Below are 27967 nucleotides of genomic sequence, written 5' to 3'. Positions count from 1 at the left end.
TAATGTGATTTGTTTATATTAACATAACCAAAAAGCTGTGAATTTGTCTCTAAACTGGGTAAGTAACTGTGTTTTATTGTGATTTTTGATAATAAGCTCTCAGGTGCTTCAATAAATGCTAAGTGTTCTTTCTGTCATTTTGCCAGTTTTTCTTAGCAAAACAAGGCTATCTAACACTATCTCATGGTATATACACAGACTGTTCTCACAGTAAAATCAGAGCAAATAACATAAAGTGTGTAGACTGTTTTCAATATTCACATTATAGCACCTAGGAGAATTATAGACAATGCCTAGACTTTCTATGTCCAGCCTTGCATGAAAAAAATTAGATGATGCACAAGAAGTCAGTGACTATAAAAAGTAAGAAAAACCAGCAGGAGACAGACTGCTATCTTACTATTTTACTTATCCTACTTACATTATTTCAGTATGAAATATTGAAATAGTGAAAATATTTTTTCACTATTTTTGTTTCTCTTCTTGCAAAGCAATGTGTTTTTAGGACATCACAAAGGTGGAGATGCTCTTCGTTCTGAATTTTTCAAACGTTATAAAAGAGTTGTTTATCTTTCAAACTCAAGGATTGTGCTGCTTGTCCTTTGCTGGCTTTCTGTTGTACCAATTGTGAATCTAAGACACTGTTTTTAACTTAAAACAATGAAATGGTGATTTTGAGATAATTTTTTTTTCTCAAGCAGGTCACTGGTTCTAAGCAGGGCATTACATACGACAATATTTCAGTCATTTACACCAGATGCCATTTACTATGAGACATAAAATTGATTTGGGTGCTGTTCAGCTTCCTCAGTCAATTTCACAGGATTGTGCAGTAAGGATCTTGCTTGTGAATGTTTAGGGCTTTTTTTTATTAAAAACTTTGTAATAGAAAAAAGTTCAAATATAGAAGGAATGAAACTAAATTAATGACATAGAGTAAGCAAAAGCTGTTCACTCAGAGGAAAAAAAGAGCAGACCCATTGGTCCATTTTCTTCATGAACCTCAATATTCAATCAGTCTCTTGGCTGAATAGGCTCTGAAACACAGGTTAAAACACAGTCCCAGCTGAGCAATAATACTGTGCATTTGCAGAGTGAGAAAGAAGTAGGGTAAAAATGACAAGTCTGGAGGAACCTCAAGAAGAATCTAGTAAGGATTCTGCTTAGATTTAGAAAGCTAGCAAAAAGCAAAGAGTGGAGTTTATGGAGGGAAAAAACCTCTGAATGACTGCACTGTCACTTTGGAATATGGCCATCCCTAGGGAGGTATTAGGTCTCCTGTAAATTTTACAGTGAGTTAAGGCACCTGTGTTCTGGCTGTGACAGCACCTGGAAAGGAAAGAGTAGTGATCCAAAAAACCAGGACACAACTAAGCTCTGCAGTAGAAATGCCCACTAGGACTGGTATTGTAGACAATTCTACCTTTAAGTTTCTCATATTTTATAAAAAATGAAAATAAATGACATTATGAAGTAAACCTGACAGTTTTTTAAAAACATGTATGTAATTATCTGTACTTTAAAATGTTGATTAGCATTTACCCAATAAAGTTGAATAAAAAAAGTTCATTTATGCATGATTTGCATATTTTGAAATACTTACATTATGGTTAAGGTTCAGATAAATGCACTTTAAACAGCAAACTTTGCACATCAAAGCTTATTCATGTGCTTTATTCATTTATTCATTATTGCTCTTTGAGGTCCATTAAACTAGGACTAATCTCTCATGGAATATGATAGTGTTGGAAACTCATAATTCTATTCTGATCAGTACTGAATCGCAGTTTCTACCTGTGACTTTCACAGCTCAAATTTCATTCTTCATTAATACACACAACTGCACAGGGTAATCTCAATATTATAAAGTTCTACATGCTATTGTTATGTGTATGGAGGGAGCTAAGGTCTCAGTTTGGGCTCTTGTGCACTGTTAGCATTAATTGATTGTAATACATATGAGATATTTAGAAAGACAGGAGTTTGTATCTTTGCTTCACTATTCTTATTAACATTTGATAAACACAGAAGTTCCAGTAAATGAAAACAAGTTTTTTTTTTGTTTTTTTTTTTAATTTTGCACCCATGTTGTGAAAACAAAATTTCCTATAAGAAAAGAAAGTAAATTCGTCTTAGTGCCAAAAAAAAGTGAAAGGTGTTAATTTGGGATCCCATCCCACAAGCACTCAGGGTAACTGTAGCTCTGGGGTTATTCCAGAGGGCTTGATTGCCTTTGCTTAAATTGTAAAAAGTTGATTGCAGAATTAAAAGCTTACTGTGGAACTCAAGGCAATTCTTTAATTTTTTTCTGCCGGGTGTTTGCAATTCAAAAGGTTTCATTTTTTACTGCTGTAAAAGCACTACAGGACTTCTTTGGAAGATGGTCAGAGAACAAAATAAGCTAATAATTAAAATTCAGTATTAACTATTCAGGTTGCAGCATTTATCATGTAATAGATGCTGCAGCAACTGCAACAAATCACCTGTCATAAACAGTTCATAAGCTGAAAGACAGAAAAACACATGAATGTTTTATATATCTACCTCACCATTCAAGCATACAATTAGGACAACTAAGGTCAATTGTGCTATACAGAGAAGTTTCGGCTGAGCTGAACTCTGTGTACTTCTCAGTAGAAGTGGATCTTTGGGTCAATGACGTGATATTGAATAGGAAAGAGGATAAAAGCCAAGGGGAAAAAAGACTTCCCTTAAAAATTTCTTGTACAGAAATTGTGGATTAATTCCAGTGGGAAGCTGAACGTCCCACAGGCATTTTTTAACTTGCCCGGAGGGATGGGGAAGAGAATTAGAACTGTAATATTGAGAAAAGTCATGGATTAAGATAAAGACAATTCGATAGGTAAAGCAGAAAGCAGGTATATGCATGCAAAGCAAGATAAGGACTTCACTCATTACTTCCCACCGTCAGGCAGCTGTTCAGCCATCTCCAGGAAAACAGAACTGCAGCACGGGTAGTGGTGATTTGGGAAGACAAATGTCAACACTCCAAACATTCCCCTTCTTTCTTCTTCCCCCAGCTCTATATGCTGAGCAGGATGCCATGTGTGATGGGGCATCCTTTTGGCCATCTGGGGTCAGCTCTCCTGTCCCCTTCCAACACCCTGGGCACACCCAGCCCGTTCACTGTGGGGAGCAGGGCTGCAATGAGAAACAGAGAACATCTTGAAAAGAGTGCAGGCAATGCTCCGTGACCATTAAAACATCTGTGTGCTATTCACACTATTTTGCTCAAAATAGCACCGTATGAGCTATTATGAAGAAAATTACCTCCATCACAAACAAAACCAGTACAAACTACACCCCTTGTCCCAAACCATTTGTGGCATGCTCAGGTCCCACATTATTCAATGCATCCATTAGCCCCTCTCTTCCATTCTTTTGATAGACTCATAGATATCATAAAATGGCTTCAGCTGGAAGTCATCATCTAGTTCCAAATCCTTTGCCATGTGCTGGGACACTTTCCACTAGACCAGGTTGCTCAGAGCCCCTTCCAACATGGCATTGAACAGTTCCAGAGATGAGGGCTCCAAAATATGTCTGAGCAACCTGTTCCTGTGCCTCATACCCTATACCATATCAGTCCTTTAGTCTACAACCATAACTTTATAATGTCCAGAAGGTTTCTGTTGAGTTCACTTAGTTCACAATGATCTTGCTTTGGTTTAGGTGCTATAGTACCACAGAAATTAATTTGATGACAAAAACAGTGATCTTCCTATATATCTCCCTTGCTATTTACTTGACATATGAGTACATCTAGCAGGCATGGAACAATATTTTCTATTCATCTGTTCCTACCTCCTACAGAGAATTTCCTTCGTAAAAATATAGAGACTTATGAAAATAAAACATTTATTTTTTAATAATGCTAAACATTATTGAGAGCTACATCTCCAAGTGGTTAAAGCAGAAAAGTCACTTTTGAATATATTAAGCTTGACTTTTAAGAATGTGAGTAGTTCTGCTTTTACTTGCATCTTGATAATTGATTGTTCTGCTGCATTAAGAGTAGACACAAGTTCCTTCTTTCTACAGTTGATCTCAAGCTTAGTATCAGACTAGCTTAAAGCTAACTTCAGATAACCAAAATAGCTTTTGATTAGATGCTTCAAAGTGTATATGTCTTCAATATCAGCTTAATTACTTTTCTTATCTGTGGTGAGTGAGTGACTGTCAAATGAATCTGAGTCAAGTCTGACCTAGAAGGGAATATGTCTAGGACTCACTTATGTCTATAGCATGAAAGATTTTTGATACTGTTAATGCTGAATTAAAGAAATGACATGAAATAAAACAAATAATCAGATCAAAGGTAATATAAGAGAAAATCTCATTTACCTAGCCAGGAAAAATCTGTTAATTTATATCCATAGATTTTGTGTATGTGAAGTTTTGCTTGGGTTTTCCAGTCTTTTATTCTTCCAGGGAATGTAATTTGTGAGAGTTTATGTCATTCTCAGTTTATGAAGATAGTTGGGATAAGCACAGGCCAGGAGGTAACTAAATTCCTTGGAATAATCTGTGCTGTAACAAAATATAATATTTCAAAGTGTCCCTTTCTCCCTAAGCCTGAAATTTCCAAATGTTTTGTGGTAATGGGATACAATTACCTTTTAGCAGCACCCTTTTCCAGGCAACAGCAACATCTCATAATTTTACAGTAGCATAAACTGCAGGAACAGCTCATCTTAAATCTATCTTGTTGTCTGAAAATGAACAAACAACAGGATAATTCTTATTTCTATGACATTTAATGGCAAATTGGTCTCTGTCCAGTGGTCTGGACTGATCTGGGCTGCAAAAACTGGCAGTTCTACCTTTCATTGTTTCTGACTCTTTTTTTAGGTCCATTGTGGACAAATATCCTATGAAGAAAAAATATCCTTTGATGGTTTCAAGATAGCATGCCTTGTTTGTTAAGTGTCCTCCAGAGAATGATGAAAATAATGATGCATTAAAAGAACATAGTGGAACTGTCACTTTCCCCACACAGCATTTGCTGGTATCATGGATATTCTTAGCCTGGGAAATTAGAGATAAAAATTCATTTGCAAAATTGTTCCCTACAGTCTGTGGTTTGCATAATTTACTTTAACTTAGTCATGCAATGATTCTTGAAACATTTCACTTGAGAATAAACTCTAGTTTTATGTTCTAGTTTACATATAAATTTCCTGACATGCAATCCACTCTATCTTTTGCATTAAAGTATTATCTTATCTTTAATCAAACCTTACTGAAAATCATCCAGTTCATCCACCCTGAGTGATTAATTTCAAGTTTTAACTTTGTTGGATTTTTGTGAGAGCATTACAAGCTTTTATTAAGCAGTCAGAGTGGATGTCAACTTTACAAAGGCTGAAATCTAGTATTTACTATCAAAGAAATCAAAACAGAAAATTAGGATGGAAGAGCTGAAATCTCAGCATTTTTAATAAACAACCAACATGTTAGATAAAAATATTTAATAGTGTTTCCATTTGGCACTGAAGGTGTCAAGCAAGGTGAGTATAATGGGAAATATGATACTTGGAACGTAGCAATTTATGGTTATGCAAACTGCATGATTTCAGCCTATCTCCTGCAAAAAGTGACAGACATGCTGGTACTGCCCCTGGAATATGTATTTGACACAAATAGGCCCTTCCTTTCTCCTCAAAGTAAAAGCAAAAACAATTATTTTCCTTCTGTTTCAGAAGGAAAAAGTGTTCAACAATAACTGCTCTTTCATACACTAATGGTAAAAACTGTGTCAGAAATGAAAGTGGTGCCCTTTGATCACTAAGCTGTTTTGATTAGGAAATTCAACAATGGTGAAAAATATTCTGCTGGGAGGAAATAACAAGGTTTTCTATGATCAAAACACTGTTAGAAGCTGGTATTCACTGCAATAGAGTGTGACTGCTGATTAAGCACATCTTTCTATGCATACCAGTTTATACTGGACCAGCTTTGGGAAAAAATTTCCACTATCTTTGCTTTTCTCCTGGTAAAATATTTCCATCTATCCATGTTGACCTAGAACAAGTGTCAGAATTAAAGTTTGATGCTAATGTCACAAAACAAATCCATGTTTTAAAACAAGTCAAAGTTAAAGGAAATATAATCTCTACCACCCTGTTTTCTTCCTTTATACTTTGTCTTTTATACATAGTCTTCTACCCTTAGCAGCAGAAACAAAAGACAAAGAATCTGATATGGAAAAGAGAAATAAAACAATGTTGAAGCAGCAGAAAGTAGAAACAGTCAGAACCAGGACAAGAGTGAGTAGAATGCCAGTCTTCTGTAGAGTAAAAAGGGACATTTTATTTCCTCAAATACTCGCTCTTCATATCTTAGAGACAAATATACAGGTGGGATGGTGAAAAATAAAATTGCCATCTTCTTAATCCTTCCTCTCCTCCTTTTCTTACACAGACACTTTGTGGACACTACAATTGCTCAAGAGAAGCTGTAAATTGACTCTTAATAGGCACAGCTCTTATAAAGCATAATGAGTCATATTGCATTCTTTATTGTTAAGTATTTGCCTCAGCAGAAAAAAAAGCATTCATTATTAATGACTACTTTAGTCAATATTTAATATATTTCCATTCTTCTGAAATATAAAATTATTGCTATAAAATGTTAATTAACAACCAACATGCTGGAACTGTATCTCTTTTAATAACAGTTAAAACTAAATTGTGTAAGCCAAGAATATATTTCAGTAAGTCTCAAGACAAGGGCCAGCTTAAGTGGAAATGGAGCAGAGTGCAGTACTCATCTTGGTTGTAGCATCTGAGATGGGCACAGCGAAGTGTTTGTGCTCTCTCCTAGCACAGAGCATCCTTCTAAGAACAAAACAGAGAAAATAAGTTCTGAGTGTCTATATGCATTTAGGAAAATAATGTCTATGATATTGAGACAATATTCTTTCTTTGCTCTTTTAGGAATGAATTATACCATTAAATGAAAGATAATGAAAAAAACCAAACAAACAGGAAAAACAAAAAACCAGCAGAGTATGTAACTGTTGATCAACTTTACAACACCCCTTGGAAAGAAGTACTGTATATTTTCATTCAAACATGCCAGTTTCAATTTTCTTGGCCTCATCATTGTCATCCCTGTCTACCTGTACACATCTTGTTTTAGTAGGTATTTATCTTTCCTTAAACCATGAAAGCTGACATATATACAAACATGTGATGTTGTGGCAATAATGTTGACATGTTAAGTCAAAAGAGCTGGTCAACTGAGCCCTGTCCAGGACAGCCCTGTCTTTTTTTTTAATATGACATTCAAATATAAAATGAGATATAAACAGAATGGTTGGTGACATTTAGCCTAAAATATATATGTTGCTTCTCTAACAAAAAATACACATTTATTGAACTTTAACCATTCTATATATTTAGATATTTACATAGGTACAGTATATTTAATTCATGATTAATGAGCAAATGGCTTTAAAATTCATAGTGTTGAAACATACAGAAAAAAGTAACCCTCCAGTATCTGTCATTTACTGGTTTAGTGTGCCTGAGAATAAATTGATTCCATGTATTTTTAACATCCAACAGAGGAGTTGAAAGCTTAGCTAGGCTATACTTCTTTTATAAAGAGGATGAGATGACTAAATTCTTAGCTGGGATAACTGTCTCCTATCCAGGGAGAAGGGAAAGAACTTCACAGAGATAGTTTGCACTGAGAGATGTTGAGTTCATTCAGCCTTCCCAACAGGATTTTCCCCAGATGTTTATTTACACTGAAGTTGGAGACATACTATGAATTAATCACAATGTACCCATTTTTCTTCAGGGACTGTAGAAGAGCCTGTAAGCTTAACTTTCCCAGTCTAAAGGCATTATCTCACTGCAGGATGAAAAAAAAAAGGAAAATAAAATAAAAAAGAAAAAGAAAAGGCAAATATTAAGGGGTGGATATCATCAAACTAGCCAAAGTATTTTCTAATAAAAAGCTGAGAGATCATACCATGTTTTTTTTAAGTGGATATTCTTGTCTGAGAACAACCAGAAAGGAAACTGATTCTACCAGCATATGTCAAAATAAGGCAAAACGGTAGTTACCAATTGACAGAAAAGCACTGCTAGTTCTATTCAGAGCAGTTACCTAAATTGCCTCACTGATTACTGGCAGTGGATTTGTGTTGTTTGTTAGCTAACACTGCACCAGTTTAACAAATGAAAATCATAAAACCTCAGTGGAGAAGTGAGTTTGTTCTGGCAAAAGGGTAACAGGCCACCACTGACAGATCTCATTAATTTCTAGATAGAACAAAATGAAAATAAAATTACCAAAATATAATGCATTATTTTAAAAGTACGATAGAATGGGGAATATATTCATTCTTTTAAATGCAAAAGTTGTGTTGATATTTCAACTACATTAGCCACCAGTATGAGGTGTGTGCTAATTCCCCAACCATTTAAAATGAGGTAAAGGAGCCTGCTGTGCTCAACAGCGACATCCAAAATCTCCCATGTTCACCACCAACAACAATTCTACAAGAAAAATCTGTCATTGAAGGCAAAACCATCAGAGATCTTTATAATCCCATAAATACAGCATGGCTTACATGGTTATTTTGTTGGTACTAATGGAAAATATCTGTGCTAATGTACACTGTATGGAAAAATGAATAGACCTCCTCTGTGTGTTTGCTGTTTTAAAAGGTTTGACATCTTAGTAAGAAAAGGCAATTACTTCTCCTGTTCTGCATAGCTTGGCTGATGTTTCAGTCTGGGATAAATGCCACTGATTTTTTGTTCATACATTTCTGTACAAATTAGAGGAATTTAATTTGTAGAGGCTGCTTCTGGAGTATCTGACCTCAGAATGAGGCAGAGAATGAAGTAATGAGAAGGAATGTGAGGAGTGACTAAAATGTGCCATGCAGCCACCAAATACATGTAGAAAAAATGCCTCTAAGTTACATGCAAAAATACAGTTTCATCAGAATCTGAAGCTATTGGTGTGCATTTTTGCAAGAGGTAAATTTCAGGCAGGATGGCATTTTATTTTGTCTAATATTTTGCCTGTTCCAGGCTGCTGTATTCTCCAGATTGACTTCTTTTGTCACCCGTGACTGAAAATATGCATAAAGACAGTGAGAAACTCATGACTATAGTTTAAAAGATTTCCCTCACTTTACAGAGTGTGGTATGCAATTTCTAGTTTAAATAAAGCCTTCTTTAATATCCACCTTCTGATTTAAGATACCCCTTTCTCCAATTCAGGACTCCATCAATACTTGTATACTCCCCCTGTGAAGACATTGAGTCACTCTAACCCAGTCATCTTCCATTCTTACCTCCACTAAGATAAACAGAGTGTTCTGAATTCTTTGCAGCATTTCCTACAAGCCTTGTGAGCTTTTCTGGCATTTAATGAATTCCTTTCAACATTTCTAAAACTTTAACTTTTTCTCAAAAATGTTACAAGAACAGTATAGACAGTGTTTCAGGACTCTGATGGCATATCCAGGGAAAAAGAAAAGAAAAATCCTATATCTTGTACACCACTCTACAGTTCAGGCAGCCAATTCTCCCCTTTTGCACAGTTCTGATCCAGAACTTCTTTTTGTTGGAACTGGCTCACTGCTCCAATTCTCATATCTCCTCATCATTTATCATTCATTCAGTCTTTTCATCTGCACATTTTACCAGCAGTGATTTTGTGTTTACTTATGGTTCATTGCTTAAACATTGAACAATGTTGGAAGTTACCATACCTATGCAATGTCAGTAGAAATTCACATGAGAAATTGTGTTCCCTCTATCATGGTATGTCATCTACTTTATATTCCACTTCATGTTTGCATTATTATTTTCAAGTACTGCTAATCTTTATTCCAAATAGCATACAGAACTTTCTCACAAATACCTTACAGAGAGTTGTTTCCATCAGTGTAATAAACTATATTTCTAATTTGAAAGAAGAATATCCAGTTTGTTTAATAAGACTTATTTTCAATAATTGACATTAACTATTCTTTAATCCTCTAATTCCATATGAATAAATCTCATAGCACTTTTTATCTTTATTTTTTCCTTGACAACTTTGTTTATCACATGTGTCTATGATACAGTATTTTCCTTGCTGTCTGCTACTTGTTCTTTAGTGGTCTTGAGTCTACTTCATTAATTCATTAATAAACATGTGATAGGAGAATTTTTATTCTTGCTTTGTAAAACCCAAACCAAAAGGCCAACCCAAAAGACTTTACTAAATGCTATGTTAACTCGTCTTGGTAATAGACCTCAGGAAGTTATTAATAGGACTTTTTGTCATTCTTATTTAATTAAATATGCTTGTGAATATGTTTTATATATATATATATAAATATATATATGGATATGAGACATGCGTACATATATGTATATGAATGAGACTGTGTCATGTGTCATTTTCCTTTTTTTAAAAATTTTCTGCAACTAGTTTGTTTGAGACTAATTTACATAGTCATTTAAAATACACCCTATTATTATTTATTGCAATTGCAATTAGTTTGTGATTATTGGTTGCTGGGAAAAAAATTGTTTATAGTACAAGAGAGTAAACAAACTTCATGCAATCATTAAGATCAAACCCATGTGTGTTAAAAAACCTGTCAGTTCTACATACTTTGGAAATACCAGCATCTGAGCATGAGTTCCAAACTTAATGTCTCAACCCAAAATTTCCAATAACAGCTTAATTTTTCCTTCTGAGCATTGCATTCAAAGGCTTAAACACTGTCTCATTCTGCAAGATTTAACTGTCAGGCTAGCAAGAATTTCAGTAATGGCATTTATCATCAGCATGTTGACCAGAATCCTGCAGAATTTTTGGCTCTGCCAAGCTGTTTGTGGTTGGCTAATTAGGCATATCTTTCTGTTGGAGGATTTATTCTGAGAAGAATTCACACACTTAAAAGGAAAGAAAGAAACAAAAAAAAAAGCCTTCAAATCCACAGTATATTTACATTTGACATTTCAGTTAATTCTGAAAAAAGTTTTTAATATTTTGTTTTATTCATTGATTCTAGTTATGACTAGTATTATCAAGGCTCTTTTCAATGCTAAGTGTTTACAGTTCATTCAGGTCTTATTCAGAATTGCTTACAATTGAATCTTTAGCACTTAAATATTAATGCCACATCCATATTAATATTTTAAAATCCCTCTGATACTTCCAAGTATATCATGTGGCATCTCCTCTCTTTCAGAACCTTTTTAAGGTCCCTGCTGCCCTCCCTAAGCTCTAGTTCTGCTTTACAATGGTGCAGTACTGTGTGAATCCTTAGCAAAGGTGTTAGAAAGCCTTATTCAGACTTCAGTGTGGAAACAGTTCTTGACTTATTGTGATAATGTGACCCAATCAGAACAAACCTTAACCTTTACTGAATGGTCAAAGGGTCAAGGGTAAGCAGCAAAAGGGTGTTATTCATTGAACTCAGAACTAAAAATTAAAATCTAGCCCTTTTGAAACCTCTTATTTTCTAGAACAGTAGATTTTAGGCACTTACTGTCGTGCAGTTGTACTTTAGTTTTCAATGTAAGGGATTTGTAAATATCCATAAAATCCTAACCAGTCTTAAAGATGTCAGAACTTAACCCAGCTTAGCAGATTTAAGTCATATGCTTGCTACTCTGGGTTTTTTAAATATTATGCAAATTGTATATAATCATCCTTTGTGAATATTTAAAAAGAGCATTGGAGTCCCTTGGGCTTTTTCTCATGTTGTGAAAATTACTTGAGAGATGATATAGTATAAACAGTTTCTAATAAAGACAAGATCTGTCCCCTTTTCCTTAATACTTTCAAACATATCTGCTTTAAGATCTTTTTTCTTTCTTATCATAAGAAACATAAAGATAGCAATTACTTATGTACTTAATGAACAAGAAAGCCAAGGAAAGTCTTCCCTGAAGTTGTTGTATTTCCATATTAGAGGCACTGCATGAAAAATTTTAAACAAGCTGAGTGTGTGCACCAGCAAGTAAATCAGAGTAAGAATTTGTCCTTGTCTCTGTGTCTAACTGAAACAGCTCTGCTCATGTTTACATGCCTAAATGTGCTTTTTCATTATACCAACTGCTGACACGTCCAAAATACTTATTGGGAACAATTCCCAACTACTACTGTGTGGTTTCTGTCCAGGGAAGTGTTGGCATATGTTAAAATAATTTAGACCTTGGATGGCTATCTAAAATGTAGACATTTGGATTTTGGTTTAGTTTTTGTTTTGATTTAGTTTTTGATTTAGAATTCCACTGAAAGTCACCAGATTTGATGAATTTTCCTCTGGAATGAGTCCCACTTCAAGAGAAGCCACACTGCAGATAATAGAAAATACTGCTGCTCTTCTGTGTTCCTTGTATAAGACCTTTTTATTAATGTATGGAGGACAAAATTTTCCTTTAATGAAAATGCATGATGTAAGCAGAGGATTAAATATCATGTCCTGAGACAGAATCATGAGGATTATGAGCTGATAATACTGGTGGACTATACAGATACAGTAAAAAAAGAGACGAAATTTATGTCAGAGAATTGTACTTGTGTAGAACCAAGGAGAAAGATGAGAAGATTACTGTGGTTGTCACAATAATATACTTGACCTGTGGAACTGGGCCAGATGATCTCAAGTGGTCCTTTCCAACCTGAACAACTCTCCGTTTCTATATTCTCTTCATTTTATTCATGGTAGATCTAATGGAATCAAAGCTTTAGAATATATATATATATATATATATATACAACTGTACAGTTATTAAAATATTTTGCATCTAAATGAAATTTTTAACATGAACTTTGTCCCTAATTAGATACATAATGAAATAGTGCCAAACACACAGTCTCAAAGCCTGAGTGCTGACAATGACTAATATATTCCCTTGATATGCTGCAAAGTGGTGAGAGAGTTGTTCTTAGAGGAAAAGTCTCTTCTGTTCCATCCTGCAAGATGCAGCAAAAGCTGATGATAGGTGCTGTCACTGTGGGTCAGTGCCCATAAGGTTTGTACAAGCCTTTTGACAGGAAGTCTTTCATCAGTGATCTAAGGATTTTTGCCCTACTGCAGCACCATATTCTTCAATCCATCTTTTAAAGCACAGAGCCAATATGTTGTCTGTGGTATTCATCCGCTTGACATTCCAAAGGAAGATTTTATTTTAAAGTATATTTCTACCATACTGCCCTCTATAACCTCCTATTCAATGAAGAGAATGCAAATGGATTTTGGCAGTGCTTGTAGACATACAATTCAAGTATATTAAATTACTTGTGGGTAATTTGAGAACTTTGGATGGTATAATACAGTACATGAATATGATTAGTTTAACCTGGAGAACCCCATTAATAATACACAACAAATGCTTGTCCTGTCTTATGACTTCATGACATGTTTCAGGGGATTCTTAATGTTACTCTAAATGTCATTTGGAATATGATCAAGCTTTCTCAATGTTCCAAGCTAAATGCTTCAGTCCTGTAATCATTTTTGCAGCCCATCCCTAGACCTGCTGCAGTAAATTCCCTATTTTTCTTACATTGGGAAGATCAGAACTGGATCTAGCAGTCCAGATGTGACTGAGGGAAGAGAGAGATGATAATTTCTCTTGAACTTCTGGAAATGCTCCTTCTGATGCAGCTCAGAATACTGTTGGTCTTAATTGACATGATGCATTGCTGGTTCATAATTAACTGGTTACATTGATACAGTTCTTAGCACTGCTAAGGTTGAAGTTTGTCTGATGAAAGGCTTGAAGTCCTGAATAGCTGCTCAAGTCACAATTTTGTAAATATTTAAAATAAGATTTAAAATAGAGGATAAACTCATTTAAAAGGCTGAAGTACTTGTGATTAGTCTTAGGTAACTTGGACCAAACAAATCTTTCCATAATCGATATGACATAGCAAGAACTTGCCAGGAACAATCTAGAATTTATTTTCCCCAAAACCCAATGTAAAATATTCAGATTTCTGTACAAGTGTGTGTGCTTGATATGCTGTCACCATGCTTTCTCACAGCTCCAAAGGCAAGTCCATTTCATAGTTAAGAATGTGTAGATCTTGCAAGCAGAGTGTTGTTATCATGTACATACAAGCAAGTTATCCTATTACAGATATAGTCTGCCTACTGTAAAGTCTGATATCAGATGGATAGGTAGACTATTCCATTTGGCTGGAAAACAGGATCTCGGGGTTCACATGGTTGTGATCAGTTATATGAAGTTGTACTGATTTAGGGCAAATGTGGAGGAAACTTTTGACGTGTTCTCCTCTATAAAGGAAATTCAAGCTGCTCCTGCCCCAACCAGTTTGGAGGACACAAATCTCCTTTGAGAAAAGTGGAAAAAAACTGTTTATTTAACAAGAAGAGTATTCAAAAACATGAGAAAATTAATAATATTAAACAGTGGAACCTCTTGTTCTGAAGAGATGGCACGTGCAAGAGATCTCTGCACGTCTCCTCTGCCTTCAAGGGAGTCAACAGCTCTTCCCAGTTTTGGATCATCTGTGAACTTGCTCAGTATCTCTTCTAGTCCTTCATCCAGGTAATTTATGAAGATTTTTAAAAGCACAGGGCCAAGTATGAAGCCCTGTGAATGCCACTAGTGACAGGTCACCCATCTGAAGTTCCCCCATTCCCTATAACCCATATGGAATGGAATCATGGTTGTGCCCAACCCAACCCTGTTGCTTACCCATCTTATGATGAGTTTATCCAGCTGAATGCTGGACATTTTGTCCAGAGGGACACTGTAGAGATCTGTCCTGCTGGAGAGACAGTACCAAAAACTTCATTGAAATCCCAAAATTGCAGTTAGATTACACTGACTGTCTTCCCTAGATCAAATGAGTGGGTTACCTTGTCATTAAAGGAAAACAGCTTTGATAAGCAGGACTTTGCTCTCATGAAGCCATGCTGTCTGTGATCAATATCTTTTTTTGAGGTTCTGATGAGAATCTCTTTTTCCTTTCTTTGTCTCATGTGGGGAATTTCTAGTCTCCAAACCTCTTCACTGCAGATAGGCAGAAGAGCTATTTCTCATGTTGACAGCCCTCTTCAGAATAGAAACTGCTTGGTCAAAGTGCTCTTTCAAACTTCACACTTCTCCATCACACCCATAATAATGGATGAGGGTTCTTAGAGTCCATGTCAATAAAGCTGGATGTGCAGACACCTCTGTTAAAAAGATTTACTCTGAAACAGCTTCATAATGTCAGAGAGACTCTGTGCACTGAATAGAAAGGGATGCATAGATCACCACTCTGTGTCTCTAAACAAGGGGAAGATGGGACACTGGTAGTAATTTTTCACAAGGCTGGAGGAAGAAAAAGACCATAAAAGAGATGTCAATCCCAAGACAATGATATTAAAATAAATAGAAATTTCTTACTAACTGCAGGTCACAAAAACTCTACTTTTATTTCAGTCATTGCAATTGATATCAGTAAATAGTTCAATGCAGATAACCTGTGTGATATAAATTATTATATTCCATTAGAATGATTGTACTTTAAAAATAATCACAAATTAAATAACTATGTTAATGAACATTTAATTATGCTGTTTTATTTATACAAATGTGATTATTGTGTCCTAATTCTACTGAAGAGAAAGGGTTCTCAGAGTTCTTGAGAAAATCAACACATTTCAACAGAAACGTGTTGATTTTCATGCTCATCATGAATAGTGGGAGGGCAAAATTTGAAGTGATACATATTTGGGGCATTCAATATACTTAAAATACAGGGAGAGAGAGAGACATGACTGAATTCCAGCCTTCCTGTGAATGAACCACAATTTCTGCTTGATAGAGCTTTAACATCAGTACACTTTGGCTAGAAATATTCTAAATTATCTGAAATCACAGAGGGGGCTCAGATTTTTAAAGTTTTACTCAGAGTGAAGATCCAAAGCAAGAACACTTCCACGTAAAAGACGGGGTAATATATATTGCATGTATCCCTGCTTGAGCTTCAGTATCCTAACTCCTGAAGATGGCTTGTGTCATGTGCAATACTTTTTCAGCTCACATATGGAAAATTTTTGAAAAATTATTTACACCTTGAAATGGGTTACAAATTGTGGTTGGAATGTACATGCTTACTTCTTTTTAGTATTGAAATTATCATTACAATAACTTGTTTATCACATTAATATTCAACAATTGTTTTCATCATATTAATATGTAAATATCAAAATAATTTTTAAAATAATTCTGACTTTGAAAAATTCAATTAATAATGGAAATAAAAAGTAAATTAACTAAATTTTCAAGTGCTGCTCTCAGATCAATGCTCTTTATTTAAAAAAAAATTCTTGCAAATATTATATTCAGCAAAGAAAGTTTGGAGGGATGCCATATTCTAAACGTAATAAAAAGAGACAGTCATTCATATGTCTCAAATTTATTTTAGATTAACAAATGTTATAAAAATCCATTTTAATATTTTAACACAAATGCTGATGCTTTTATGGAGAATGAAGAAAAAACTCTGCTCAATTTTGTTAATGAGAGGTATGGTAAATTGCAGTGCTCTTGTAAGTATATGTGTTCAAACAATGGTGGGGAATTAGCTTATTTGAAATAAAAAGCATACAAGTCCTCAAGGATGGCAGAGCAATTTAATGCTGTACAGGATTAGTTTTCTGAGAGCATTCTGTGAAGGTCCTGAGGGTCTCATAGCTCACTTATACCAAATTTTTAACATCCTCATTTAAATTTCCTCAGACTTAATAATATGCCCTTAAGTCAGAATTTGCTATTTAGGGAAAATATAAATACAGCAATTATCAGCTCAGTACTACCCTCAAAGACAATGAACATACATAAAATCATCCTGCTGGGTTTGCTAGGAATCAGTAAGAAGACTGGAGTTTTCACACATCCTTGCACTACTCCATGGACAGATGCTGTTAGGTATGGGTAAACTGTGCATATGAGTATCCTCCCCAGTCAGGCACAGCACAACTACAGCTGGATCTTTTACCGACTGAAAAAGGCTCCCAAACAGGTTTAACCTTAAAGTGTACAGAGCAATGTGTACTATGGATTTAAAAATAAATAAGCCAAATCTGTTCTTGGTTAGTATACACTTCAATACTACTTCTCTAGAAGATATCCAAAATATTGTGTGTCCATGTGCCTATTGAGGCTACAGTGTAAAGGAGAATAGAAGAAACATTTCATATTTTACTGACCTAGTATAATGATTAATGCAGTAAAATATTTTAAGCTAGAAATAATTCTGGGTCTTTATTGATCTGCATCACTTTGGGTGGAAAAAATTACAACTCAAAAATACAGTCCAGTGGCCTGCAACAAGAAGAAAACATTTTGTTTGCCTCATTTTTTCTTTTGGTGGTTTTTTGTAAACATTGTACATAATTTCACTGATGTAGAAAACAATAGTATCATAAACAGTTTTATGACCAGTTGCATGTACTTAAAACTGTTAATGAAGGTAAGTCTTGAAAATTTTCTCCCTGATAATCCATGCTGCTCCCTGATAATCCATGTAGCCAAGACTTTTGAATATTAAATACTTCCTCAGCAGAAAAAAATATTATCCATACTTACTAGAATTTTCTTGAAAGTCCCTAAAGCAATGATGTATCCCACATTCAGCTAAGATTTACCCACACGTGTGTGAGATGTGCAGGCATCTCTAAAATTTATTCTGGGCCAAATTTGAATAACTTAGACCTAGGTTACCTGCACCTCTATATCACCATATACTGATTTGGGGTAGTCCCAGTTCCAGAAGAGTCATTCAGCCAGCCATACAGAGGGAAAACTGAAGAGCAATCAATGCTTTTGACCAGATGGAGGTCAGTAATGAGTGGTGTCCCTTGGGGGTCTGTATAGGGACCAGTACTGTTTAGTAACTTCAATGACACAGCCAGAGGGATCAAGTGCACCCATGACAGGTTTGCAGATGACATGAAGCCAAGTGGTGAGGATCAAAAAGGATGGGGCCATCCAGAGGAACTTGTAAAAACTCAAAAAATGGGCCTGGATGAACTCATGCAGCTGGGTACAGGGATTGAGAACAGCCCTGCATAGCAGGACTTGGGGCCTCTCATGGATGAAAAGCTGGACATGAGCCAACAGTGCTCACTCACAGCCCAGAATGCCAGACACCTCCATGGCTGCATCCAAAGCCCAGTGGGCAGTGGGGCGAGGGAGGGGATTCTGCCCCTCTAGTTCCCACTGGTGAGACCCCACCTGCCGTGCTGCATCCAGCTCTGGGGTCCCCAAGGCAGGAAGGAAAGGACCTTTTGGAGAAGGTCCAGAGGAAAGATGTGGGATTCACATTCTCTGAACCTGAGAGAAGCAGTGAGAGAAGCAGAGAAAAGAACGATCAAAACAATTCTTATCTCATTTGCTGCATCTATGTTGTGCCAAAGTGGAATGCATTGTGGAAGATTGTTTACCTGAAGGGAATTGGTGATTGCATCCTGGTGTGAGTGTTTTGATTCATTGATCAATTGAATCCATGTGTGTGTGTGTGTGTGTCGGGGCTGTTGGCTGACAGTCACGAGCTGCCAAGCAGTGGAGTGCACTTGAGTGCTTAGCAGATTGAGTTTAGATGTAATGTAATATAGTGTAATATAATATGGAATAATATAGTATAATAAAGTAATTAATTAGCCTTCTGATAAGAAGGAGTCTTCCTCTTCATTTCTCCCTTCCACGGAGGTTGCCTTGCTTCTGATAGAAGTACACAAATATTATCAGAATGGAGCACCTCTCTTATGAAAGCAGGCTGAGAGACCTGTGTTTATTCTGTCTAGAAAAGAAAAAAAGAAGAAAGCAAGTTTTACCCAGGCAGATAGTGATGGGATAGGGTGGAATGCCTTTGAGTGGAAAGAGGTCAGGTTTAGATTGTACATAGGGAAGAAGTTCTTTACTGTGAAGGTGATGATGGTCTAAAACAGGTTGCTCAGGGAAGTTGTGGATGCCCCAACCCCATAAGTGTTCCAGGCCAGGTTGGATGGGGCCCTGAGCAACCTCATCTAGTGGGTGGCATGCCTGCCTGTGGTAGGGAACTAGATGATATTTATAGTGTCTTTCAACAGAATCCACTTTATAATTCTAAGAATATTAAGAATGATTATGCAATATAATAAAGTCTCTTAATATTACAGGAATAATAACTAATACATAAACTGAAAAGAGAGAATTCATATCCATTGAGGAATTAGTAATCTGGCAATATCGAACCTACTCAAAAAATTCAGAAAAATTTTCATCCCAGCAACCTCTCATAAGGTTGCTGGGAAGAAAAAATAATAGCTTTGTTAATGATCAATTAAGTTTTAAAATTAGCTTTAATAAATTCAGAACAACTCAAAGTTTAAATGAGTGTTTTGAGACCTTAAAAACACATACATATAAACTATTATTCTTTTAACTTTTTTTGAATCCTATTAAATCTGCATGGAAATGAAAACCTATCACAGAAAATAGACTCATTGAAATACCAGAAAACAGTCTAATTTAAAGTTCTGTTTTACCTTAAGAACAAAGCCATTAAAGAAGTTCTGTTCTCAAGAACAAAGTCATAAATATACTGAATATTCATTAAAACAATTAGACATCCAAGAACTGAAATTGAAACCAGGAGCAACCCATTAAGATACATAAAAGAAAACAGCGGAAGAATGGCAGGAGTTATGTTAGGTACTAGACAAAGTTACAAAATGTGCGATAAAAATAAAGCTTTGGTTTGATTAGAATTGGTGCTGGATAAATGATCATCAAATTGGAAAACTGAAACTGTAAACAGCATGGGTACATGACTGTTCCAAGAAGGAATCGATGGGCTTGCAAGAAAGAAGTCCATTCTGTGAGTGGGCATTACAGATATGCTGCCTTGCTTCTGACATTGCATAGCATTCAATGTATTAATTGCATTGTGTTCCTGCTTTAATGTGGGGTTTGTTATGACAGACATTTTATATCACCATTTCAAGGGTGTCCTTTGTTTGTTCTGGCTATCAGATCAACCCCTGTAAAAATGACTTGTTGTACTCCAAAGTGGGATAAATCTACCAGCGCAGTTACTGTGCACTGGGGCAAAGTTGGAGCACTATGTTTTTATCTTTTGCCTCGTGCAATCACATCAGCAGCAATAGCAACAAGCAGCTGGCATCAATGGCACTGGTCTAAGAAACACTGCATTATACCTGAACTTACCTGTTTAGAGCCGAGCTACAGATGCTGATTAATTTACACTACTCCAAACTGCCAGGTCTGTACTTGTTAAAAATAAGGGAGAAAGTGAAAATGAAATTCAACAGCTACCATTTTCCACCAGAGTCTGGTTTGTTAGAGCAACGATGCCTCTTTGCACTGGGTCACAATGCACAATGAAAATGAAACTCTAAGCAGAAGAAAAACTGTAGGATAGGAAAAATTGTGTTCTGTGCATAAGAAAATGGAAAAGGACTGGTATAGCAATAAGAGTCGCTGTCAAGAAGACAGCTTAATTGGTTCATTTCGAAGCTTACAACCTTTACTACCATTGCTGTGCCAATAGTCAGTTCAAGGACTGAAAAACCATTTGGAAAGTAACCTCCTCTGCTCCTGATCGATGGTATCATGGTAATGGTGTGTGCAATCCTATCAGGCTTTGCCCAAATGAAGCTCTAGCTGCTTTGGCAATACTGATGACACAGACATAACCTATCCAGACTCCCCAACAGTTATGCTTCAGCAACCAAAAGAGATGGTATTCTACCATTCTATTTTTTGTGTCTGTGGATAGCTACCACCACTGTGAGATGGCCTAGCAAAATACATGGTGGCCATGCTCACATCACCTTCCCAAAGTACGACAGGGAAACACCATGTTTAATTGTGGGGCTGGTGTAGACAAGATTAATGGAGCCTTTGTGCCATTGTTACTTGGAAGAACACTTAGAGATTCTTATTACCATGGCTCATAAAGTTCATAAATGCAACCTCATCTATCACCATTACATCCACCTGAGGAGTTGCCAGATGGCCAGGGAATAAGTTTTTAAAGGAGAAATGGACTTAAATCACTCTTCTTTACTTAGTCTCAATCTTTGGTATTTGCAAAAGCAAAAGGGGCACATATGAAAGGAACAAGAGCAGAAGGTCAAGTAAAGCCATGGCTACTACCTGTGCCAGCTGAGTCTAGTTCACTAATCTATGTGATCCAGAAGTGAAAAATCATAAGGGATATTTTGGATGAAAATTTTATGTAAATTTTTGACAGCTCTCTTCCTGCACCAGGAAATTTCATAGATAGCAGATGTAAGTCATTAAAATCAGTACCAATTTTCTTTTCTCCATTTCCTTCTTTCCCCTGATGTCTCTGAACTGTCACAGCATAGCCTCTGGCAGGCACTGGCCTGAAGCTGGGAATCCAGATTCAGCTGTATTTTGAATCCCAACCCTACAGCCTTTGGGATCCAAAACCTGCATCTGGCAGCTCTGGAGGTTTTATTCCAGCTCTGGTCTTTTTGTCATTGATACTAACTTACACTGAAGGGCCAAAAAATATGATTACGCTTCCACAGTGAGCAATGAAGCATGTAAGGCTCTATTAAAACAAAATACACAGTGAAAAACTGATAGAAAAATTGAACAAAATAATTTGAAACAAGTTATGGTTTAAAGTGTAGAGGATGAAGAAATGCTGGTTAGTTACCAGCTACTCTTTTGCATTTGCAAACAGCAGGTGCTGAATCAATGAACTGACACCAGAGTCCTGACAGCAGGACTCTCAGGCTTCCACTCTCCTAGCAGGAGAGGTAATTTGGGAGCTGCTGGACATGCAGTGACCTTGCTTATAGAAGTAGTGATGCGTGGGCTGTGAAAGGATGGGGTGGCAAAAGTAATTAGGAAGCAAAAATGGAACTGAGTCTGCAATTACATTGGCATAATGTCATAGTCTTTTATAAAATAATTGTATTAACCCTTTGAATCTGCAACAGCCTTATAAGCTCAACAAAGAGGGCAGATGTTGCGTGGCTATGAAAAAAAAGAAGTTATTCTGATGTGTCTTAATAACTGCTTTCCCATTGTGAATCCATGTCAAGAACAGCCAGGATCCTTTTTATTTCTGCAGCCACCTCTCCCCCCTCTGCCTATTTTTGACTGTGATATGATTTCTGTGTCCTCAGCTGAGCTGGAAAGCTCTCTAGCTTAATTTTTTTTTTTTTTTAATAAATGGGAAATAGAAGAGGTCAATAGTCTCTCTCCATCAAGACACAAAAGTATCCTTTTCTTAAAACTATAATACATGTAGCAATACTATAATACACCCGGCATTTCTGAAGATGTTATAAAGGTATTTGTTCTCTAAGTGGAATAAAAAACAATAAGTAGGAAAAATGTTGAAGTGAGGGGTTAGATAAGGATACCTCAGTTTTGGGACAGTGTCTGCTTGAAAGAGTTAATGTATCTAGGAGCATGAATCCCTTTTTGAGAGAGTAACAGCAACAGTCCTTGCAATTGGTTTGTGGATCAACAGAAGTTAGTGATGCAGCAGGTAAATTCTCAGCTAGGTAAGGCCTGACAAAGCTTTGTAGTTGATACCAAATGGTGAAACATTAAATTTTGAGTAAATGCAAGTTTTTTCATTAGAAATGTATTGAAATTCTTTATGATTCCTGTTAGAAAAATATAAAACAATATCTTAAGCATATTAATCTCTCTGTTCAGAATCTTCCATCTTGAGCAATGATTTCATTTTTGTTTCATTTATCACCCTGGAAAATAATCAAGGACCATTCTGCCAAGAAAAACAATGAAAGTATTGGATACATAATAAAGTTTTCTTAAATTTATTTTTAACAATGATGTCAAAAGTGAAATACTTCAGGAGTTTCTATTGCTAATACATGAAATTTTAGGGGCTTTTTAAAGGTATTTTGAGTGAAGACTGACTAAAAATCTGATCCTTTGGGTAAACTTTATTTTGAAAAAAAGTGTTTCAAATGGCTTCACTTGATTCCTTTCAGTATGAAGAAGTAACAACAAGAAAATAAGAAGGGAATTAAAATCATCAAAAATTAAAATATTCATCATACAGTTTAAATAAAGCAAAAATATAAACTACAGAATCAGTCAACTCAGTCATTCAGTCTGAAAAGATTTTCAGGAATGCTGCCTAGATCTCAGTAAGTTTATCACAGTTCTTCAGTAATTACTTCCTTATTGACATTGCTTAATTTCCTTGGCATAGTCACTCCTATTTTAGTAAATAAATTACTGCTTTTAGCAGTTTGAATTTTTAATTGTGTTTTTTAATAAAATCACTTATGAGAAATACATTCCTCTGTTGTCAACTTATACAATATTCCTCCATGACCACTATCTGAAATAAGTTTCAAATCCTGAGAGCATCATTCTTGTCCATTCAAAAATGATCATGACGTTGGTGTAAAGCTATAATAAACTATTATATCTATATTTGTATATTTTTTAATTTCAATATATTTAGAAATAATATAAATTCTGCTTGGTTTATTCCTGAAACTATGAAATCTATACATTGAAGGGTTCATGTAGTAGAATGGATATTTTCATGTAGTAAACTAACTTCCTGCTACAAATCTCACTGCCGTTTTCCAAAACCTCTTTCGCCCCACATTTTGACTCAAAATATAAAGGCCAGCAAGAATTTTCATCTGGCCTAAGCATGTCCAGCAGAATACTTCAGCTATGTTGAAGTTGGCCTCATGTACATGCATTCTGATAGACAAAACATCAATACCAGGATTAAGATATAAACAGCCCTTTGCAGATATAAAAAGCCCTTTTATTTTCACTTTCTTGTATCATGTGATTTGCAAATGATAGTATATATATATTTCTTGAAAAAAAGTGACTCTATTCAATTAAATGTATATAAGTGTACACAGAAGCAGAAAGGTAATTTTCATATAGAGGAATTTTGATGATTTTTATTTAAGAGAAAAAAATCTGAAAATTAATTTTCTGATCTAAAACACATTTGTAGTTCATAATTAGTTGCATCTAGTGATGAGAAAAACCACCTATTTTATACTGTCTTTTCAAATTATGCATAAAACACAAAAGCACAAATTTACAAAGCACTAGTTTTTACACCAAATTTCCATAGATGCCAAATTTGAATCAAAATTTAGTAACACAACTATTATTAACTCTATTATGATTATTTTTTGACAAATGATTTAAAGTCCATTTTCCTATTGCCCGTTTTACATGACTTGCATTACATGACAAAGGCAGTCCAAGTATCTCCTCTGATCACAAAATACAGACTTTGTTCTAAATCGGGACTATCACAATCCTCACATAAAAATCTTCTATTCTGATATAAAAATCTTCTATTCTGGAGCATTTTAAGTATAAGCCTTCTTAGCTCATCAACTTGCTTGGGAGCAGGTGGTAAATATGATCAGGTGGTTATAGCTGGGCTCTTTCAATAGAGAAATCCACCATTTCTCTAAGTAATAACCAAACAAATTACCTACTGGCATTTCCTACTCATTAAATAGAATTCATATATATACATGATTGAGCCCAGGAAACTCAAATGTCCTGGGTAATGATCTACAGTACTCTTGTCATCACTTGAAGGAAGTGCAGCATATTTTTCTAGTAAGATTAATTCATGCAGAATATATTCTGAATATACATATTTTTAATATATTATAAGTATATTAAAAATAGAAATGTTTACAACCAACATACTACTCATTACTTCTTGGATGCACCCAGATTTATTGTCTTGAAATAGTTCTCAGTGTTGTTTTTGAATTGGCTTAAATCTCCATGGAGCCCAAAACAAAAAGGCATGAATTTTTGTTAGCTTCAAATGATGTTTAAACACATACAGATTCCTCACATTTATAATCACATGTGATGGATATGTTTCTCAAGATGGACTGGAAACATGAAAAATGTTTCCAGTAAAGCTAAAAGGCTCAGATTTTTACTTTTATTATTTTTAATTCAATAAAAGTTAAGTAATTTCTGTCCTAGTATGAAGTCTTCAAAAATCTAACACATGTTCTACCTATAGATAGGTAGATTAATGAATGAATGAAAAAAAGCTGATTCAGTTTCATCTGTTTTACAGAAAAGAGGAAAATTGCTTTTTAAAAAATTATTTTAATGAGGAAGAACTTTAAGGACGTGCATCAAGAGTGAGATATATTCCTTTCCTCGATTGAATCTGGGTGGTTTTATCCAAAAATTGCTTAATGTAAAAAACATGAGTAGCATTGAGAGCTTCATTCCCACACTTTATAGATATGATAATTTTTAAGCTACTTCCAGCATGACAACTGGAAGCAGATTTTCTGAAGACTGATTTACTTTATTACTGGCATAAAAAAATCTGAGTCCATAATCACTTAAAATTATATTGTCTCCCATCATGTGAAAGAATTTTGGTTTATGTTTTACTGAGTTCATATATATCTGAAAACTGATAAATGCTTATGGATGTTTTAATTGGATATCTAAATTTTATAAATGCAGTCAAAGGTAAAATTTACAGGTTTTTTTTCATCCAGATCAGAATACGTCAGATGTAATAGACATAACACAGCTTTTAAATGTTTTGAATTTCATCTTGATCATCAATTAATTGTGTCTTCCCAGCCACCTGTAAATTATATTTCATTTGCCATTGCTGTGGTACTCTTCTGCTAATTAACATCAACAAGTTTTGTTGATGTTATCAATCAACTTCTTTTTGAGTTTAGAGGTGCTATAACTTAGGAATTGCAGACTGTGATTATTTAAGACTTTAATATTCCTGACTCATGATTTATAGAAACAAATTTAATGTGACTATTCCTTTGTAATATCAAGAGTGAAAATGTTTGTAAAATTTGGCCTGACACTAACAAGTATAGCTATTAAAATTGTAGCTATCTTTGTTCTTTTCATGGTCTCATTCTGTCCCCTGCTACCATTTATTTTCATAGCTAAAATAGATAGGAAAAGACTGACTTAATGCAAAATGAATTTTTTTTCTCACTTATTTCAAACGAAAAAGGAAAGTTCAAAGTACCTTCGAAGATTATGCTTATACCATTCTATTTTGTGGATATGCTAATTTTGAGGGCCAAGACGTGCATTGAATAAGTTCACATCATTTTCAGTGGATAAGATTTCCTAAAGGAAACCCAAATTTAAAAGTGATATATTGTAATTCATTATTTTTGGACCAGTTATATAGGTGCCAATGTTTGTCAGAGTGGAAAAATTTGCAAATTAGCTTAACGAATAAATCAATAGATCAATATAAGTCCTAACTTTCATCTGAAAGGAATTTGATAGTATATTTTCTATTGATTACAACCAGACAATAATATAATTGTATATAATTGTATATGCCCTGCACAGACTGTCTTGCAGTTTGTCTGCAGGAGCATGCCCAAGACAGATAAATTTGATTTGGGAAAGTACTTTTCAAATTTAATGTAGTCTTTGCCCACTCTAGTTTAATTCAAAAAATGAAGATTATTTTATTCATTAGTATGAGAGTCTGCATAAGTGACTAATTAAACTTAATTTAAATTGAGCACTCATTTTCCTCATAACTCTTTTTATAGACATGCAATGTTTGGGGTTTTTTTTACTCAATAAAAGATATACCAGCTGAACATGACCCAGCATGTGGTCAAACAGACAAGAAGGCCAATGGAACCCAGGTTTGTATGAGAAATAGTGTGGCCAGCAGAGCAAGGACAGTGATTGTCCTCTTGTACCCAGCACTGGTGAGGCTGCACCTCAAATCCTGAGCTCAGTTTTGGGCCTCCCATTACAAGAAGGACATTGAGGTGCTTGTCCAGAGCAGGGCAATGGAGCTGGTGAAGGATCTGGAGCCCAAGCCTGGAAAAGGAGGCTCAGGGGAGACCTCATCACTCTCTACAACTCCCTGAAAGGAGGCTGTAGCCAGGTGGGTGTTGGTCACTTCTCCCAGGTGAAAAGTGACACAGCAAAGGGACATGGTCTTAAGCTGTGCCAGGGGAACATTTGACTGGATATTAGGAAAAATTTATTCACAGAGTTGCACAAATATTTGAACAGGTGGCTCAGGAAAGTGGTTTACCCACCATCTTTGGAGATATTCAAAAGATATCAATGTGCCACTCGGGGACGTGGTCAAGTGGTGGCCCTGGCTTTGCTGGGTTAGTGGTTGGGCTCAGTGACCTCAGAGATCCTCTCCAACCTAAAAGATTTGATGATTCTAATGTATGACTTTAAAAGGCACAATGTTTGCATTCTGAAGTCTGTATCTTATTTTAAATCCAGCATGTTTCCACCCAATGGAAGCAATACTTTTACTCTTTTACTTTTAGTTTCCCTATTAAGTATATAATTTGCTTTCTAATTTTAGTGAAAGCAGGAAAACACTTTCATCAATTAAAGATGACTAATGATTTTTTAATTGTGTTGAGAAACCTTTTCATAAGGAAGGCAAGCAAAATGATGAAACTTAAGATCTGAATTTCAATACCACCATTATTAAATTTCTATTATTTGCTTCTTATTTAAAAAAAATAATTTATCTGCACAGTCACAACTTATGAGCACAATCCATCAATAAAGTAATATTACCATAGTCAACTTTTAAATTATGATCCATTTAGAATGCTGTAAGAGCCTCTGGGATCCTTTATATATAGTTTCCCCTAGTGTTTATTTTTTAATTTGTAACATGTACCACAGAAATGAGTTATAGTGATGAATTTCTGGTTTGTGATTATTAGTTTTTTAGATTAAGCATTTTATCTTGCTGGCTGCAGCCAAATAAATATAATTTACACATAGAGCAGTCTATTATACTCATTCAGTGCATGGGGTTTCAATTTTCTCAATTCAAGTGCAATCCCTGTGGTTGCTAACAATACTGTGTGGTGATCAAAAGCTGCAAAGTAATTATTAACAAATATATC

The sequence above is a fragment of the Melospiza melodia genome, chromosome 3 (genome assembly GCF_035770615.1).
Source record: "Melospiza melodia melodia isolate bMelMel2 chromosome 3, bMelMel2.pri, whole genome shotgun sequence".
Taxonomy (NCBI): Eukaryota; Metazoa; Chordata; class Aves; order Passeriformes; family Passerellidae; genus Melospiza; species Melospiza melodia.
Note: the sequence above shows the minus strand (reverse complement) of the source record.